This window comes from Scyliorhinus torazame, chromosome 10 (genome assembly GCF_047496885.1).
Source record: "Scyliorhinus torazame isolate Kashiwa2021f chromosome 10, sScyTor2.1, whole genome shotgun sequence".
Classification (NCBI taxonomy): Eukaryota; Metazoa; Chordata; class Chondrichthyes; order Carcharhiniformes; family Scyliorhinidae; genus Scyliorhinus; species Scyliorhinus torazame.
In genome coordinates, this window is record NC_092716.1 from 152,726,594 (window position 1) to 152,746,098 (window position 19,505).

The 19,505-nt window shown below is 49.1% G+C and overlaps 1 protein-coding gene across 3 annotated transcripts in view; it reads left to right on the forward strand.

Moving 5' to 3' along the window:
* The window catches only part of ldlrad3 (low density lipoprotein receptor class A domain containing 3), a 277,367-nt gene that overhangs the window by 147,852 nt on the left and 110,010 nt on the right, over positions 1–19,505 (forward strand). The gene's annotated exons all lie outside the window — the stretch shown is intronic.

The following is a 19,505-nucleotide window of genomic DNA, read 5'->3' on the forward strand; positions in this document are numbered from 1 at the left end:
ACTTGAATTATGTGACTCGGGTATTGCTGAAAAAAAGGGGCATGTTGAAACTTTTCGTCTCGCATTCATCAGGACAATCCCAGCAATACAGATGTCACGGAAGACAACAACTTTATACTGTATGAGAAGAGGGTGCTTATTGGTTGACAAGTGGACTCTGATTGGCAGAAGCGTTGCCATGGAGAATGTCATAATATCCACTCATGTAAAAATGAGATGCAGACAGGCAGTGATTGACACACAGGATGACCAGTAAGCACACAACACAGTGCAGCCAATCACCAGACAGGACACTACCACTATAAAGCCAGAGGGCACTAGGTTTCCCGCTCTCTCGGGACCCAGCCACTGAGACAGTCAGAGTCCATGAGCGAGAAAGTGCAAACACCATGCGGTAGCTAGTAAGTCTGGTCAGGCTACTAAAGGGTCTCCAGTCAGTTCAGTATAGTGTCGACCCACAGCTGAATATGTATATCAGTTCTATTGTTGAATAAAACAGTGTTGGATCTTCTCCAGTGTTAGACGTCTGTTTCTAGCTTCCCTGCATCGAGTGCAGTCCACATCGAACCTACCTGCCTAACACATCAGAGAATGCACCAATTAATGATGGCTGACAATTAAATGCCAAGCATTGTTTGAAAATTTAAGCGAGGCTGGAGGACTCGTGTAAACGTCCCTTCCCCTCCCCCACAGCAGGCTGAGATTTGGAGCAGAGAGCAGAAGAAGCTTCTAAGTACAGTAGGATTTAAACTGTGAATTCACTTCCAGTATTAATGTAGAGGCTGAAACCATATTAAGAGTCAAGCTAAACTTCTTTAAAATTCATTCATGGGATGTGGGCATTGCTGGCTAGGCCAGAATTAATTGCCCTTCCCGAATTGCCCTCGAGAACAAGATGGTGGTGAGCAACCTTCTTGAACCGCTGCATTCCCTGAGGTGTAGGACCATCAACAGTACTGTTAGGACGGGAGTTCCAGGATACTGACCCAACCACGGTGAAGGAACGGCAATATATTTCCAAGTCAGGATGCTGTGTGGCTTGGAGGGGAACCTCCAAATGGTGGAGTTCCCGTATATCTGTTGCCCTTGTCCTTCAAAGTGCGAGCAGTTGTGAGTTTGGATGATTCTGTCTGAGGAGCCTTGGTGAGTTCCTGCAATGCATCTTGTAGATGGTACACATGGCTGCCACTATGTGTCAATAGCGGAAGGAGTGGATGTTCATGGAAATTGTGCCAATCAGTTGGGCTGCTTTGACAAGTGTTGCCTTTTTTTCTGTCTTTTCCTGTGGCTCTGTTCCAATTATGGCAATCAGTGAGGTTGCCCTCCTATCTTTTGATATCTATGTTCTAATGCTCCAAGTCGTGAGGTATCAAATGATACCACCACAAGGTTCAACCGGCTATCGATCAAAGAGCCAAACACCAGTTTGTTAGTTCAAGATCAAGGGTACTTTATTTACACACAATTAGTCATGCAACATCAACACTACTAGTTAACTACACCTATCGACTAAGTCAACCTGTACTTAACTTCGGGCACCCGGCTTAGGTCAGAGGAACAGTGACTGCTGTTCGATTCTGGATCTATCGAGTCCGAAGGAGTAACTGCTACTCAGCTGGGCTCATCCATCTGGTAGCGAGCGTTGAACTTGGACTTGCTTCTGGTGTTGCTGCACTTGGAGATGATCGTTGCCGGGGCACCAGGTCCAAAAGGGGACAAACATATGGCGATCTCTCTTCTTTTCCTTGGGGGTTTTCGCAATCTTTTGGGTGGTCCTTCAGTTTGGACCCCACTAATTGGGTGATCCCTGATCACTCTGTTTGATTCCTAACCAATAAGTGGGTGGGGATCTGGATGGCTGGGCGTGTCCCAAGCGGTCACTGACCCCGTTGTTTACACGTCCCCTGAACAGGGAGTGGCACTGAAATGTCTGGGACTGTACCGGTCGCTCGAGTACCAGTCCTTTGTTTTGGTGAAGATGGGCCATCAAATGCTAACCGGCCCATCAAAATGCTAATTGGACGGAGTTTCGATACCATCTGGACTTCTTGCTTGCAAATGTACATTTCAAGCTCTGAGCCTGCCTGAGTCTTGCCTTGTCCATTTTACCCGCAAGGCTTTGCGAGTTTCTCTGTCCCTAGTTGTAAGTGGCCATCCCAGATGGCTACACAAGGATGGTGTTGAGCTTCTTATAGAGTCATAGATGTTTACAGCATGGAAATAGGCCCTTTGGCCCAGCTGGTCCATGCCGCCCAGTTTCTATCACTGAGCTAGTCCCACTTGCCTGCATTTGGCCCATATTTCTCTATACCCACCCTGCCCATGTAACTGTCTAACTGCTTTTTAAAGGACAAAATTGTACTCGCCTCTACTACTGCCTCTGGCAGCCCGTTCCATATGCTCACCACCCACTGTGTGAAGAAATTTCCCCTCTGGTCTCTTTTGTCTCTCTCTCCTCTCACCTTAAACCTATGTACTCTAGTTCTAGACTCCTCTACCTTTGGGAAAAGATGCCGACTGTCTACCTTATCGATTCACCTCATTATTTTATAGACCTCTGTAAGGTCTACGCTCCAGGGAAAAATGTTCCAGCCTATCCAGCCTCTCCTTATAACTCAGACCATCAAGTCTTGGTAACATCCTCGTAAATCTCTTCTGCATTCTTTCTAGTTTAACAATATCCTTCCTGTAATAGGGTGACCAGAACATCTTGAGTATTCTTGGAGCTGCACTCATCCAGGATAGTGGAGGGTATTCCATCACACTCTTGACTTGCGCCTTGTAAATGGTGGACAGACTTTGGGAGGCGGGGGGGTGGGGGGTGGGGGGTGGGTGGGGGTGTCAGGAGGTGAGTTACTCACGATAAAAGTCATAGCCTATGACCTGCTCTTGTAGCCACAATAATTATATGGTTAGTTAAATTTCTGGTCAATGGTAACATCCAGAATGTTGATAATGGGAGAATTCAGTAATGGTAATGCCATTGAATGTCAAGGGGTATGATTGTCTCTTGTAGGAGATGGTCATTGCCTGGCACTTGTGTGATGCGAATGTTACATGCCATTTGTCAGTCCAAGCCTGGGTATTGTCCAGGTCTTCCTGCATTTGGACATGGACTGCTTCAATGTCTGAGGAGTGAACGGTGCTGAACAGTCATCTGCAAACATCCTCATGTTGACCTTATGATGGTAGGAAGATCATTGTTGAAGATGGTTGGATCTGGGACACTATCCTGTGGAAATCCTGCAGTGATGTCCCTGGACTGAGATGATTTACCTCCAACCACCCCAATTATCTTCCTTTGTGCCAGATGTGGCTCCAACCAGCGAAGGGTTTTAAGCCCTGATTCCCATTGACTCCAGTTTAGCTAGGGTTTCTTGATGCCATGCTCGGTCAAATACTGCCTTGATGTCAAGGGCAGTCACTCACACCTCTGAACTCTGAAGTTAAGCTCTTTGTTCATGTTTGAACCAAGGCTGTAATGAGGACAGGAGCTAAGTGATCCTGCAGAACCCAAACTGAGCGTAAGTGAGAAGACACTTGATAGTGTTCTTTGTGACACTTTCCATCACTTTACTGATGATCAAGAGCAGACTGCAGTAATTGGCTGTGTTGGATTTGTCCTGCATTTTGTGTACAGGTTCACATTGCCAGGTAGATGCCAGTGTGGAGTGAATTGGCCTGCGGAGAAGGCTGAAATTGATCATCCACACATTGGGTGCCTTATCTTTTGGCTTGTTAGGTCATTTCAGAGGGCAGCTGGAGTCAACCACATTGCTGTTGGTCTAGATTGTAGGCCAGATTGGAAGAATGGCAGATTTGACATAATGGCCTGTTTCCATGGTGTAAATTCTGCGAATGATCAACCTCAGGTAGGTGAGATACCAGTGCAATGCTCAATCGGCAATGATTTCATGGTCATCATTAGATGCTTAACTCCAGATTTTTATTGGATTCAAAATCTACCATCTGCTGTGGTGAGATTGAAACCCAGAGCATTAACCTGGTCTCTTGATTACTAGTCACGTGACAATACCTCTACACCACTGTCACCCCTTTTGGATATACCACATTTTGTTCATTCACCATCCCAAAGTGCTCTTGAGAAGGTGGTGGTGAGCCGCCTTCTTGAACCACTGCAGTCCATCTGTTGTAAGTACATAGTTCTGTCAGGAAGAGAGTCTGGAATTTTGATCCAGGAACATTAAAGGAACGGTGATTTTTTCCAAATCAGTATTGTGTGTGGCTTGGAGGTAAATTGTGGTGTTCCTGTGTACTTGCAGCCCTTAGACCTTCAAAGAAGTCTTAGGAGTGGGTAAATGTGAGCATAATTATTTACTTCTGTTGAGGATAACTCAGAATAGGGCTTACTGGCCAGTTTGCACCTTGTAATTTCTGTGATTGATCAGCCTCCGATAGGTGAGGATCAATACAATGCCAAGTCTCAGGTAGGTGAGGATCAGTACAGTGCCCAGTCTCAGGTAGGTGAGAATCAGTACAATGCCCAGTTTCAGGGAGGTGAGGGATCAATACAATGCCCAGTCTCAGGTAGGTGAGGATCAGTACAGTGCCCAGTCTCAGGTAGGTGAGAATCAGTACAATGCCCAGTTTCAGGGAGGTCAGGATCAGTACAGTGCCCAGTATCAGGTAGGTGAGGATCAGTACAGTGCCCAGTCTCAGGTAGGTGAGGATCAGTACAATGCCCAGTTTCAGGTAGGTGAGGATCAATACAATGTCCAGTATCAGGTAGGTGAGGGATCAATACAATGCCCAGTCTCAGGTAGGTGAGGATCAGTACAATGCCCAGCCTCAGGTAGGTGAGGATCAATACAATGCCCAGTATCAGGTAGGTGAGGGATCAATACAATGCCCAGTCTCAGGTAGGTGAGGATCAGTACAATGCCCAGTTTCAGGTAGGTGAGGATTAGTACAGTGCCCAGTCTCAGGTAGGTGAAGGTCAGTACAATGCCCAGCCTCAAGGAGGTGAGGATCAATACAATGCCCAGTCTCAGGTAGGTGAGGATCAGTACAATGCCCAGTTTCAGGGAGGTGAGGATCAGTACAGTGCCCAGTCTTAGGTAGGTGAGGATCAATACAATGCCCAGCTTCTGGTAGGTGAGAATCTGTACAATGCCCAGTCTCAGGTAGGTGAAGGTCAGTACAGTGCCCAGTCTCAAGTAGGTGAAGGTCAGTAAAATGCCCAGTCTCAGGTAGGTGAGGATCAATACAAAGCCCAGTCTCAGGTAGGTGAGGATCAATACAATGCCCAGTCTCAGGTAGGTGAAGGTCAGTACATTGCCCAGTCTCAGGTAGGTGAGGGATCAATGCAATGCCCAATTTCAGGTAGCTGAGGACCAATACAATGCCCAGTCTCAGATAGGTGAGGATCAATACAATGCCTAGTCTCAAGTAGTGGAGGGATCAATATAATGCCCAGTCTCAGGTAGGTGAGGGATCAATACAAGGCCCAGCCTCAGGTAGGTGAAGGTCAGTACAATGTCCATTCTCAGGTACGTGAAGGTCAGTACAATGTCCATTCTCAGGTACATGAGGATCAGTACAATGCCCAGTCTCAGGTAGGTGAGGGATATGAGACAATGTACAGTCTAAGGAAGGTGAAGGTCAGTTCAATGCCTAGTTTCAGGTAGGTGAGGATCTGTACAATGCCCAGTCTCAGGTAGGTGAAGGTCAGCACAGTGCCCAGTCTCAGGTAGGTGAGGATCAGAACAATGCCCAGTCTCAGGTAGGTGAGGATCAGTACAATGCCCAGTCTCAGGTAGGTGAGGATCAGTACAATGCCTAGTTTCAGGGAGGTGAGGATCAGTACAATGCCCAGTCTCAGGTAGGTGAGGATCAGTACAATGCCCAGTCTCAGGTAGGTGAAGGTCAGTGCCGTGCCCAGTCTCAGGTAGGTGAGGATCAGTACAATGCCCAGTCTCAGGTAGGTGAGGATCAGTACAATGCCTAGTTTCAGGGAGGTGAGGATCAGTACAATGCCCAGTCTCAGGGAGGTGAGGATCAGTACAATGCCCAGTCTCAGGTAGGTGAGGATCAATACAATGCCCAGTCTCAGGTAGGTGAGGATCAGTACTGTGCCCAGTCTCAGGTAGGTGAGGATCAGTACAATGCCCAGTCTCAGGTAGGTGAGGATCAATACAATGCCCAGTCTCAGGTAGGTGAGGATCAGTACTGTGCCCAGTCTCAGGTGGGTGAGGATCAGTACAATGCCCAGTTTCAGGTAGGTGAGGGATCAATACAATGCCCAGTCTAAGGTAGGTGAAGGTCAGTACAATGCCCAGCCTCAGGTAGGTGAGGATCAGTACAGTGCCCAGTCTCAAGTAGGTGAGGATCAGTACAGTGCCCAGTCTAAGGTAGGTGAGGATCAGTACAATGCCCAGTTTCAGGTAGGTGAGGGATCAATACAATGCCCAGTCTCAGGTAGGTGAGGATCAGTACAGTGCCCAGTCTCAGGTGGGTGAAGGTCAGTACAATACCCAGTTTCAGGTAGGTGAAGGTCAGTACAATGCCCAGTCTCAGGTAGGTGAGGATCAGTACAGTGCCCAGTCTCAGGTAGGTGAAGGTCAGTACAATGCCCAGTCTCAAGTAGGTGAAGGTCAGTAAAATGTCCAGTCTCAGGTAGGTGAGGATCAATACAAAGCCCAGTCTCAGGTAGGTGAGGATCAATACAATGCCCAGTCTCAGGTAGTTGAAGGTCAGTACATTGCCCAGTCTCAGGTAGGTGAGGGATCAATGCAATGCCCAATTTCAGGTAGGTGAGGATCAATACAATGCCCAGTCTCAGATAGGTGAGGATCAATACAATGCCTAGTCTCAGGTAGGTGAGAATTAGTACATTGCCCAGTTTCAGGGAGGTGAGGGATCAATACAATGCCCAGTCTCAGGTAGGTGAGGATCAGTACAGTGCCCAGTCTCAGGTAGGTGAGAATCAGTACAATGCCCAGTCTCAGGTAGGTGAGGATCAGTACAGTGCCCAGTCTAAGGTAGGTGAGGATCAGTACAATGCCCAGTTTCAGGTAGGCGAGGGATCAATACAATGCCCAGTCTCAGGTAGGTGAGGATCAGTGCAATACCCAGCCTCAGGTAGGTGAGGATCAGTACAATGCCCAGTCTCAGGTAGGTGAGGATCAGTACAATGCCTAGTTTCAGGGAGGTGAGGATCAGTACAATGCCCAGTCTCAGGTAGGTGAGGATCAGTACAATGCCCAGTCTCAGGTAGGTGAGGATCAGTACTGTGCCCAGTCTCAGGTAGGTGAGGATCAGTACAATGCCCAGTCTCAGGTAGGTGAGGATCGATACAATGCCCAGTCTCAGGTACGTGAGGATCAGTACAGTGCCCAGTCTAAGGTAGGTGAGGATCAGTCCAATGCCCAGTTTCAGGTAGGTGAGGGATCAATACAATGCCCAGTCTCAGGTAGGTGAGGATCAGTACAGTGCCCAGTCTCAGGTAGGTGAGGATCAGTACAGTGCCCAGTCTCAGGTAGGTGAAGGTCAGTACAATGCCCAGTCTCAAGTAGGTGAAGGTCAGTAAAATGCCCAGTCTCAGGTAGGTGAGGATCAATACAAAGCCCAGTCTCAGGTAGGTGAGGATCAATACAATGCCCAGTCTCAGGTAGTTGAAGGTCAGTACATTGCCCAGTCTCAGGTAGGTGAGGGATCAATGCAACGCCCAATTTCAGGTAGGTGAGGATCAATACAATGCCCAGTCTCAGATAGGTGAGGATCAATACAATGCCTAGTCTCAGGTAGGTGAGAATCAGTACATTGCCCAGTTTCAGGGAGGTGAGGATCAGTACAGTGCCCAGTATCAGGTAGGTGAAGGTCAGTACAATGTCCATTCTCAGGTACATGAGGATCAGTACAATGCCCAGTCTCAGGTAGGTGAGGGATCAAGACAATGCCCAGTCTAAGGTAGGGGAAGGTCAGTACAATGCCCAGCCTCAGGTAGGTGAGGATCAGTACAATGCCCAGTCTCAGGTAGGTGAGGGATGAATACAATGCCCAGTATCAGGTAGGTGAGGATAAGTACGAAGCCGAGTCTCAGATAGGTGAGGATCAGTACAATGCCCAGTTTCAGGGAGGTGAGGATCAGTACAATGCCCAGTCTCAGGTAGGTGAGGATCAATACAATGCCCAGTCTCAGGTAGGTGAGGATCAGTACAGTGCCCAGTCTAAGGTAGGTGAGGATCAGTACAATGCCCAGTTTCAGGTAGGCGAGGGATCAATACAATGCCCAGTCTCAGGTAGGTGAGGATCAGTACAATACCCAGCCTCAGGTAGGTGAGGATCAGTACAATGCCCAGTCTCAGGTAGGTGAGGATCAGTACAATGTCTAGTTTCAGGGAGGTGAGGATCAGTACAATGCCCACTCTCAGGCAGGTGAGGATCAGTACAATGCCCAGTCTCAGGTAGGTGAGGATCAATACAATGCCCAGTCTCAGGTAGGTGAGGATCAGTACTGTGCCCAGTCTCAGGTAGGTGAGGATCAGTACAATGCCCAGTCTCAGGTAGGTGAGGATCAATACAATGCCCAGTCTCAGGTAGGTGAGGATCAGTACAGTGCCCAGTCTAAGGTAGGTGAGGATCAGTACAATGCCCAGTTTCAGGTAGGTGAGGGATCAATACAATGCCCAGTCTCAGGTAGGTGAGGATCAGTACAGTGCCCAGTCTCAGGTAGGTGAAGGTCAGTGCAATACCCAGTTTCAGGTAGGTGAAGGTCAGTACAATGCCCAGTCTCAGGGAGGTGAGGATCAGTACAGTGCCCAGTCTCAGGTAGGTGAAGGCCAGTACAATGCCCAGTCTCAAGTAGGTGAAGGTCAGTAAAATGCCCAGTCTCAGGTAGGTGAGGATCAATACAAAGCCCAGTCTCAGGTAGGTGAGGATCAATACAATGCCCAGTCTCAGGTAGTTGAAGGTCAGTACATTGCCCAGTCTCAGGTAGGTGAGGGATCAATGCAATGCCCAATTTCAGGTAGGTAAGGATCAATACAATGCCCAGTCTCAGATAGGTGAGGATCAATACAATGCCTAGTCTCAGGTAGGTGAGAATCAGTACATTGCCCAGTTTCAGGGAGGTGAGGGATCAATACAATGCCCAGTCTCAGGGAGGTGAGGATCAGTACAGTGCCCCGTCTCAGGTAGGTGAGAATCAGTACAATGCCCAGTTTCAGGGAGGTGAGGATCAGTACAGTGCCCAGTATCAGGTAGGTGAAGGTCAGTACAATGTCCATTCTCAGGTACATGAGGATCAGTACAATGCCCAGTCTCAGGTAGGTGAGGGATCAAGACAATGCCCAGTCTAAGGTAGGTGAAGGTCAGTACAATGCCCAGCCTCAGGTAGGTGAGGATCAGTACAATGCCCAGTTTCAGGGAGGTGAGGATCAGTACAATGCCCAGTCTCAGGTAGGTGAGGATCAATACAATGCCCAGTCTCAGGTAGGTGAGGATCAGTACAGTGCCCAGTCTAAGGTAGGTGAGGATCAGTACAATGCCCAGTTTCAGGTAGGCGAGGGATCAATACAATGCCCAGTCTCAGGTAGGTGAGGATCAGTACAATACCCAGCCTCAGGTAGGTGAGGATCAATACAATGCCCAGTTTCAGGTAGGTGAGGATCTGTACAATGCCCAGTCTCAGGTAGGTGAAGGTCAGCACAATGCCCAGTCTCAGGTAGGTGAGGATCAGAACAATGCCCAATCTCAGGTAGGTGAGGATCAGTACAATGCCCAGTCTCAGGTAGGTGAGGATCAGTACAATGCCTAGTTTCAGGGAGGTGAGGGTCAGTACAATGCCCAGTCTCAGGTAGGTGAGGATCAGTACAATGCCCAGTCTCAGGTAGGTGAGGATCAATAAAATGCCCAGTCTCAGGTAGGTGAGGATCAATACTGTGCCCAGTCTCAGGTAGGTGAGGATCAGTACAATGCCCAGTCTCAGGTAGGTGAGGATCAATACAATGCCCAGTCTCAGGTAGGTGAGGATCAGTACTGTGCCCAGTCTCAGGTAGGTGAGGATCAGTACAATGCCCAGTTTCAGGTAGGTGAGGGATCAATACAATGCCCAGTCTAAGGTAGGTGAAGGTCAGTACAATGCCCAGCCTCAGGTAGGTGAGGATCAGTACAGTGCCCAGTCTCAGGTAGGTGAGGATCAGTACAGTGCCCAGTCTCAGGTAGGTGAAGGTCAGTACAATGCCCAGTCTCAAGTAGGTGAAGGTCAGTAAAATGCCCAGTCTCAGGTAGGTGAGGATCAATACAAAGCCCAGTCTCAGGTAGGTGAGGATCAATACAATGCCCAGTCTCAGGTAGTTGAAGGTCAGTACATTGCCCAGTCTCAGGTAGGTGAGGGATCAATGCAACGCCCAATTTCAGGTAGGTGAGGATCAATACAATGCCCAGTCTCAGATAGGTGAGGATCAATACAATGCCTAGTCTCAGGTAGGTGAGAATCAGTACATTGCCCAGTTTCAGGGAGGTGAGGGATCAATACAATGCCCAGTCTCAGGTAGGTGAGGATCAGTACAGTGCCCAGTCTCAGGTAGGTGAGAATCAGTACAATGCCCAGTTTCAGGGAGGTGAGGATCAGTACAGTGCCCAGTATCAGGTAGGTGAAGGTCAGTACAATGTCCATTCTCAGGTACATGAGGATCAGTACAATGCCCAGTCTCAGGTAGGTGAGGGATCAAGACAATGCCCAGTCTAAGGTAGGGGAAGGTCAGTACAATGCCCAGCCTCAGGTAGGTGAGGATCAGTACAATGCCCAGTCTCAGGTAGGTGAGGGATGAATACAATGCCCAGTATCAGGTAGGTGAGGATAAGTACGAAGCCGAGTCTCAGATAGGTGAGGATCAGTACAATGCCCAGTTTCAGGGAGGTGAGGATCAGTACAATGCCCAGTCTCAGGTAGGTGAGGATCAATACAATGCCCAGTCTCAGGTAGGTGAGGATCAGTACAGTGCCCAGTCTAAGGTAGGTGAGGATCAGTACAATGCCCAGTTTCAGGTAGGCGAGGGATCAATACAAACCCCAGTCTCAGGTAGGTGAGGATCAGTACAATACCCAGCCTCAGGTAGGTGAGGATCAGTACAATGCCCAGTCTCAGGTAGGTGAGGATCAGTACAATGCCTAGTTTCAGGGAGGTGAGGATCAGTACAATGCCCAGTCTCAGGCAGGTGAGGATCAGTACAATGCCCAGTCTCAGGTAGGTGAGGATCAATACAATGCCCAGTCTCAGGTAGGTGAGGATCAGTACTGTGCCCAGTCTCAGGTAGGTGAGGATCAGTACAATGCCCAGTCTCAGGTAGGTGAGGATCAATACAATGCCCAGTCTCAGGTAGGTGAGGATCAGTACAGTGCCCAGTCTAAGGTAGGTGAGGATCAGTACAATGCCCAGTTTCAGGTAGGTGAGGGATCAATACAATGCCCAGTCTCAGGTAGGTGAGGATCAGTACAGTGCCCAGTCTCAGGTAGGTGAAGGTCAGTGCAATACCCAGTTTCAGGTAGGTGAAGGTCAGTACAATGCCCAGTCTCAGGGAGGTGAGGATCAGTACAGTGCCCAGTCTCAGGTAGGTGAAGGCCAGTACAATGCCCAGTCTCAAGTAGGTGAAGGTCAGTAAAATGCCCAGTCTCAGGTAGGTGAGGATCAATACAAAGCCCAGTCTCAGGTAGGTGAGGATCAATACAATGCCCAGTCTCAGGTAGTTGAAGGTCAGTACATTGCCCAGTCTCAGGTAGGTGAGGGATCAATGCAATGCCCAATTTCAGGTAGGTAAGGATCAATACAATGCCCAGTCTCAGATAGGTGAGGATCAATACAATGCCTAGTCTCAGGTAGGTGAGAATCAGTACATTGCCCAGTTTCAGGGAGGTGAGGGATCAATACAATGCCCAGTCTCAGGGAGGTGAGGATCAGTACAGTGCCCCGTCTCAGGTAGGTGAGAATCAGTACAATGCCCAGTTTCAGGGAGGTGAGGATCAGGACAGTGCCCAGTATCAGGTAGGTGAAGGTCAGTACAATGTCCATTCTCAGGTACATGAGGATCAGTACAATGCCCAGTCTCAGGTAGGTGAGGGATCAAGACAATGCCCAGTCTAAGGTAGGTGAAGGTCAGTACAATGCCCAGCCTCAGGTAGGTGAGGATCAGTACAATGCCCAGTCTCAGGTAGGTGAGGGTTCAATACAATGCCCAGTATCAGGTAGGTGAGGATAAGTACGAAGCCGAGTCTCAGATAGGTGAGGATCAATACAATGCCCAGTTTCAGGGAGGTGAGGATCAGTACAATGCCCAGTCTCAGGTAGGTGAGGATCAATACAATGCCCAGTCTCAGGTAGGTGAGGATCAGTACAGTGCCCAGTCTAAGGTAGGTGAGGATCAGTACAATGCCCAGTTTCAGGTAGGCGAGGGATCAATACAATGCCCAGTCTCAGGTAGGTGAGGATCAGTACAATACCCAGCCTCAGGTAGGTGAGGATCAATACAATGCCCAGTTTCAGGTAGGTGAGGATCTGTACAATGCCCAGTCTCAGGTAGGTGAAGGTCAGCACAGTGCCCAGTCTCAGGTAGGTGAGGATCAGAACAATGCCCAATCTCAGGTAGGTGAGGATCAGTACAATGCCCAGTCTCAGGTAGGTGAGGATCAGTACAATGCCTAGTTTCAGGGAGGTGAGGGTCAGTACAATGCCCAGTCTCAGGTAGGTGAGGATCAGTACAATGCCCAGTCTCAGGTAGGTGAGGATCAATAAAATGCCCAGTCTCAGGTAGGTGAGGATCAATACTGTGCCCAGTCTCAGGTAGGTGAGGATCAGTACAATGCCCAGTCTCAGGTAGGTGAGGATCAATACAATGCCCAGTCTCAGGTAGGTGAGGATCAGTACTGTGCCCAGTCTCAGGTAGGTGAGGATCAGTACAATGCCCAGTTTCAGGTAGGTGAGGGATCAATACAATGCCCAGTCTAAGGTAGGTGAAGGTCAGTACAATGCCCAGCCTCAGGTAGGTGAGGATCAGTACAGTGCCCAGTCTCAGGTAGGTGAAGGTCAGTACAATGCCCAGTTCCAGGTAGGTGAAGGTCAGTACAATGCCCAGTTTCAGGTAGGTGAAGGTCAGTACAATGCCCAGTCTCAGGTAGGTGAAGGTCAGTACAGTGCCCAGTCTCAGGTAGGTGAGGATCAGAACAATGCCCAGTCTCAGGTAGGTGAGTATCAGTACAATGCCCAGTCTCAGGTAGGTGAGGATCAGTACAATGCCTAGTTTCAGGGAGGTGAGGATCAGTACAATGCCCAGTCTCAGGTAGGTGAGGATCAATACAATGCCCAGTCTCAGGTAGGTGAGGATCAGTACAGTGCCCAGTCTAAGGTAGGTGAGGATCAGTACAATGCCCAGTTTCAGGTAGGTGAGGGATCAATACAATGCCCAGTCTCAGGTAGGTGAGGATCAGTACAGTGCCCAGTCTCAGGTAGGTGAAGGTCAGTACAATGCCCAGTTTCAGGTAGGTGAAGGTCAGTAAAATGCGCAGTCTCAGGTAGGTGAGGATCAATACAAAGCCCAGTCTCAGGTAGGTGAGGATCAATACAATGCCCAGTCTCAGGTAGGTGAAGGTCAGTACATTGCCCAGTCTCAGGTAGGTGAGGGATCAATACAATGCCCAATTTCAGGTAGGTGAGGATCAATATAATGCCCAGTCTCAGGTAGGTGAGGATCAATACAATGCCTAGTCTCAGGTAGTGGAGGATCAATATAATGCCCAGTGTCAGGTAGGTGAGGGATCAATACAAGGCCCAGTCTCAGGTAGGTGAAGGTCAGTACAATGTCCATTCTCAGGTACGTGAGGATCAGTACAATGCCCAGTCTCAGGTAGGTGAGGGATCAATACAATGCCCAGTCTAAGGTAGGTGAAGGTCAGTACAATGTCCATTCTCAGGTACGTGAGGATCAGTACAATGCCCAGTCTCAGGTAGGTGAGGGATCAAGACAATGCCCAGTCTAAGGTAGGTGAAGGTCAGTACAATGCCCAGCCTCAGGTAGGTGAGGATCAGTACAATGCCCAGTCTCAGGTAGGTGAGGATAAGTACGAAGCCGAGTCTCAGATAGGTGAGGATCAATACAATGCCCAGTTTCAGGTAGGTAAGGGATCAATACAATGTCCAGTCTCAGGTAGGTGAGGATAAGTACGAAGCCGAGTCTCAGATACGTGAGGATCAATACAATGCCCAGTCTCAGGTAGGTGAGGGATCAATACAATGCCCAGTCTAAGGTAGGTGAAGGTCTGTACAAAGCCCAGCCTCAGGTAGGTGAGGATCAGTACAGTGCCCAGTCTCAGGTAGGTGAGGATCAGTAGAATGCCCAGTTTCAGGTAGGTGAGGATCAGTACAGTGCCCCGTCTAAGGTATGTGAGGATCAGCACAGTGCCCAGTCTCAGGTAGGTGAGGATGAGAACAATGCCCAGTCTCAGGTAGGTGAGGATCAGTACAATGCCCAGTCTCAGGTAGGTGAGGATCAGTACAATGCCCAGTTTCAGGGAGGTGAGGATCAGTACAATGCCCAGTCTCAGGTAGGTGAGGATCAATACAATGCCCAGTTTCAGGTAGGTGAGGATCAATACAATGCCCAGTCTCAGGTAGGTGAGGATCAGTACTGTGCCCAGTCTCAGGTAGGTGAGGATCAATACAATGCCCAGTCTCAGGTAGGTGAGGATCAGTACTGTGCCCAGTCTCAGGTAGGTGAGGATCAATACAATGCCCAGTCTCATATAGGTGAGGATCAGTACAATGCCCAGTCTCAGGTAGGTGAGGATCAATACAATGCCCAGTCTAAGGTACGTGAGGATCAGTACAATGCCCAGTCTCAGGTAGGTGAGGGATCAATACAATGCCCAGTCTAAGGTAGGTGAAGGTCAGTAAAATGCCCAGCCTCAGGTAGGTGAGGATCAGAACAATGCCCAGTCTCAGGTAGGTGAGGATCAGTACAATGCCCAGTCTCAAGTCGATGAGGATCAGTACAATGCCTAGTTTCAGGGAGGTGATGATCAATACAATGCCCAGTCTCAGGTAGTGGAGTGATCAATATAATGCCCAGTCTCAGGTAGGTGAGGGATCAATACAAGAACCAGTCTCAGGTAGGTGAAGGTCAGTACAATGTCCATTCTCAGGTACGTGAGGATCAGTACAATGCCCAGTCTCAGGTAGGTGAGGGATCAATACAAAGCCCAGTCTAAGGTAGGTGAAGGTCAGTACAATGTCCATTCTCAGGTACGTGAGGATCAGTACAATGCCCAGTCTCAGGGAGGTGAGGGATCAATACAATGCCCAGTCTAAGGTAGGTGAAGGTCAGTACAATGCCCAGCCTCAGGTAGGTGAGGATCAGTACAGTGCCCAGTCTCAGGTAGGTGAGGATCAGTACAGTGCCCAGTCTAAGGTAGGTGAGGATCAGTACAATGCCCAGTTTCAGGTAGGTGAGGGATCAATACAATGCCCAGTCTCAGGTAGGTGAGGATCAGTACAGTGCCCAGTCTCAGGTAGGTGAAGGTCAGTGCAATACCCAGTTTCAGGTAGCTGAAGGTCAGTACAATGCCCAGTCTCAGGGAGGTGAGGATCAGTACAGTGCCCAGTCTCAGGTAGGTGAAGGCCAGTACAATGCCCAGTCTCAAGTAGGTGAAGGTCAGTAAAATGCCCAGTCTCAGGTAGGTGAGGATCAATACAAAGCCCAGTCTCAGGTAGGTGAGGATCAATACAATGCCCAGTCTCAGGTAGTTGAAGGTCAGTACATTGCCCAGTCTCAGGTAGGTGAGGGATCAATGCAATGCCCAATTTCAGGTAGGTAAGGATCAATACAATGCCCAGTCTCAGATAGGTGAGGATCAATACAATGCCTAGTCTCAGGTAGGTGAGAATCAGTACATTGCCCAGTTTCAGGGAGGTGAGGGATCAATACAATGCCCAGTCTCAGGGAGGTGAGGATCAGTACAGTGCCCCGTCTCAGGTAGGTGAGAATCAGTACAATGCCCAGTTTCAGGGAGGTGAGGATCAGTACAGTGCCCTGTATCAGGTAGGTGAAGGTCAGTACAATGTCCATTCTCAGGTACATGAGGATCAGTACAATGCCCAGTCTCAGGTAGGTGAGGGATCAAGACAATGCCCAGTCTAAGGTAGGTGAAGGTCAGTACAATGCCCAGCCTCAGGTAGGTGAGGATCAGTACAATGCCCAGTCTCAGGTAGGTGAGGGTTCAATACAATGCCCAGTATCAGGTAGGTGAGGATAAGTACGAAGCCGAGTCTCAGATAGGTGAGGATCAGTACAATGCCCAGTTTCAGGGAGGTGAGGATCAGTACAATGCCCAGTCTCAGGTAGGTGAGGATCAATACAATGCCCAGTCTCAGGTAGGTGAGGATCAGTACAGTGCCCAGTCTAAGGTAGGTGACGATCAGTACAATGCCCAGTTTCAGGTAGGCGAGGGATCAATACAATGCCCAGTCTCCTGTTGGTGAGGATCAGTACAATACCCAGCCTCAGGTAGGTGAGGATCAATACAATGCCCAGTTTCAGGTAGGTGAGGATCTGTACAATGCCCAGTCTCAGGTAGGTGAAGGTCAGCACAGTGCCCAGTCTCAGGTAGGTGAGGATCAGAACAATGCCCAATCTCAGGTAGTTGAGGATCAGTACAATGCCCAGTCTCAGGTAGGTGAGGATCAGTACAATGCCTGATTTCAGGGAGGTGAGGGTCAGTACAATGCCCAGTCTCAGGTAGGTGAGGATCAGTACAATGCCCAGTCTCAGGTAGGTGAGGATCAATAAAATGCCCAGTCTCAGGTAGGTGAGGATCAATACTGTGCCCAGTCTCAGGTAGGTGAGGATCAGTACAATGCCCAGTCTCAGGTAGGTGAGGATCAATACAATGCCCAGTCTCAGGTAGGTGAGGATCAGTACTGTGCCCAGTCTCAGGTAGGTGAGGATCAGTACAATGCCCAGTTTCAGGTAGGTGAGGGATCAATACAATGCCCAGTCTAAGGTAGGTGAAGGTCAGTACAATGCCCAGCCTCAGGTAGGTGAGGATCAGTACAGTGCCCAGTCTCAGGTAGGTGAAGGTCAGTACAATGCCCAGTTCCAGGTAGGTGAAGGTCAGTACAATGCCCAGTTTCAGGTAGGTGAAGGTCAGTACAATGCCCAGTCTCAGGTAGGTGAAGGTCAGTACAGTGCCCAGTCTCAGGTAGGTGAGGATCAGAAAAATGCCCAGTCTCAGGTAGGTGAGTATCAGTACAATGCCCAGTCTCAGGTAGGTGAGGATCAGTACAATGCCTAGTTTCAGGGAGGTGAGGATCAGTACAATGCCCAGTCTCAGGTAGGTGAGGGTTCAATACAATGCCCAGTATCAGGTAGGTGAGGATAAGTACGAAGCCGAGTCTCAGATAGGTGAGGATCAGTACAATGCCCAGTTTCAGGGAGGTGAGGATCAGTACAATGCCCAGTCTCAGGTAGGTGAGGATCAATACAATGCCCAGTCTCAGGTAGGTGAGGATCAGTACAGTGCCCAGTCTAAGGTAGGTGAGGATCAGTACTGTGCCCAGTCTCAGGTAGGTGAGGATCAGTACAATGCCCAGTTTCAGGTAGGTGAGGGATCAATACAATGCCCAGTCTAAGGTAGGTGAAGGTCAGTACAATGCCCAGCCTCAGGTAGGTGAGGATCAGTACAGTGCCCAGTCTCAGGTAGGTGAGGATCAATACAATGCCCAGTCTCAGGTAGGTGAGGATCAGTACAGTGCCCAGTCTAAGGGAGGTGAGGATCAGTACAATGCCCAGTTTCAGGTAGGTGAGGGATCAATACAATGCCCAGTCTCAGGTAGGTGAGGATCAGTACAGTGCCCAGTCTCAGGTAGGTGTAGGTCAGTACAATGCCCAGTTTCAGGTAGGTGAAGGTCAGTAAAATGCGCAGTCTCAGGTAGGTGAGGATCAATACAAAGCCCAGTCTCAGGTAGGTGAGGATCAATACAATGCCCAGTCTCAGGTAGGTGAAGGTCAGTACATTGCCCAGTCTCAGGTAGGTGAGGGATCAATACAATGCCCAATTTCAGGTAGGTGAGGATCAATATAATGCCCAGTCTCAGGTAGGTGAGGATCAATACAATGCCTAGTCTCAGGTAGTGGAGGATCAATATAATGCCCAGTGTCAGGTAGGTGAGGGATCAATACAAGGCCCAGTCTCAGGTAGGTGAAGGTCAGTACAATGTCCATTCTCAGGTACGTGAGGATCAGTACAATGCCCAGTCTCAGGTAGGTGAGGGATCAATACAATGCCCAGTCTAAGGTAGGTGAAGGTCAGTACAATGTCCATTCTCAGGTACGTGAGGATCAGTACAATGCCCAGTCTCAGGTAGGTGAGGGATCAAGACAATGCCCAGTCTAAGGTAGGTGAAGGTCAGTACAATGCCCAGCCTCAGGTAGGTGAGGATCAGTACAATGACCAGTCTCAGGTAGGTGAGGATAAGTATGAAGCCGAGTCTCAGATACGTGAGGATCAATACAATGCCCAGTCTGAGGTAGGTGAGGGATCAATACAATGCCCAGTCTAAGGTAGGTGAAGGTCAGTACAAAGCCCAGCCTCAGGTAGGTGAGGATCAGTACAGTGCCCAGTCTCAGGTAGGTGAGGATCAGTAGAATGCCCAGTTTCAGGTAGGTGAGGATCAGTACAGTGCCCCGTCTAAGGTATGTGAGGATCAGCACAGTGCCCAGTCTCAGGTAGGTGAGGATGAGAACAATGCCCAGTCTCAGGTAGGTGAGGATCAGTACAATGCCCAGTCTCAGGTAGGTGAGGATCAGTACAATGCCCAGTTTCAGGGAGGTGAGGATCAGTACAATGCCCAGTCTCAGGTAGGTGAGGATCAATACAATGCCCAGTTTCAGGTAGGTGAGGATCAATACAATGCCCAGTCTCAGGTAGGTGAGGATCAGTACTGTGCCCAGTCTCAGGTGGTGAGGATCAGTACAATGCCCAGTCTCAGGTAGGTGAGGATCAATACAATGCCCAGTCTCAGGTAGGTGAGGATCAGTACTGTGCCCAGTCTCAGGTAGGTGAGGATCAATACAATGCCCAGTCTCAGGTAGGTGAGGATCAGTACAATGCCCAGTCTCAGGTAGGTGAGGATCAATACAATGCCCAGTCTAAGGTACGTGAGGATCAGTAAAATGCCCAGCCTCAGGTAGGTGAAGATCAGAACAATGCCCAGTCTCAGGTAGGTGAGGATCAGTACAATGCCCAGTCTCAAGTCGATGAGGATCAGTACAATGCCTAGTTTCAGGGAGGTGATGATCAATACAATGCCCAGTCTCAGGTAGTGGAGGGATCAATATAATGCTCAGTCTCAGGTAGGTGAGGGATCAATACAAGAACCAGTCTCAGGTAGGTGAAGGTCAGTACAATGTCCATTCTCAGGTACGTGAGCATCAGTACAATGCCCAGTCTCAGGTAGGTGAGGGATCAATACAAAGCCCAGTCTAAGGTAGGTGAAG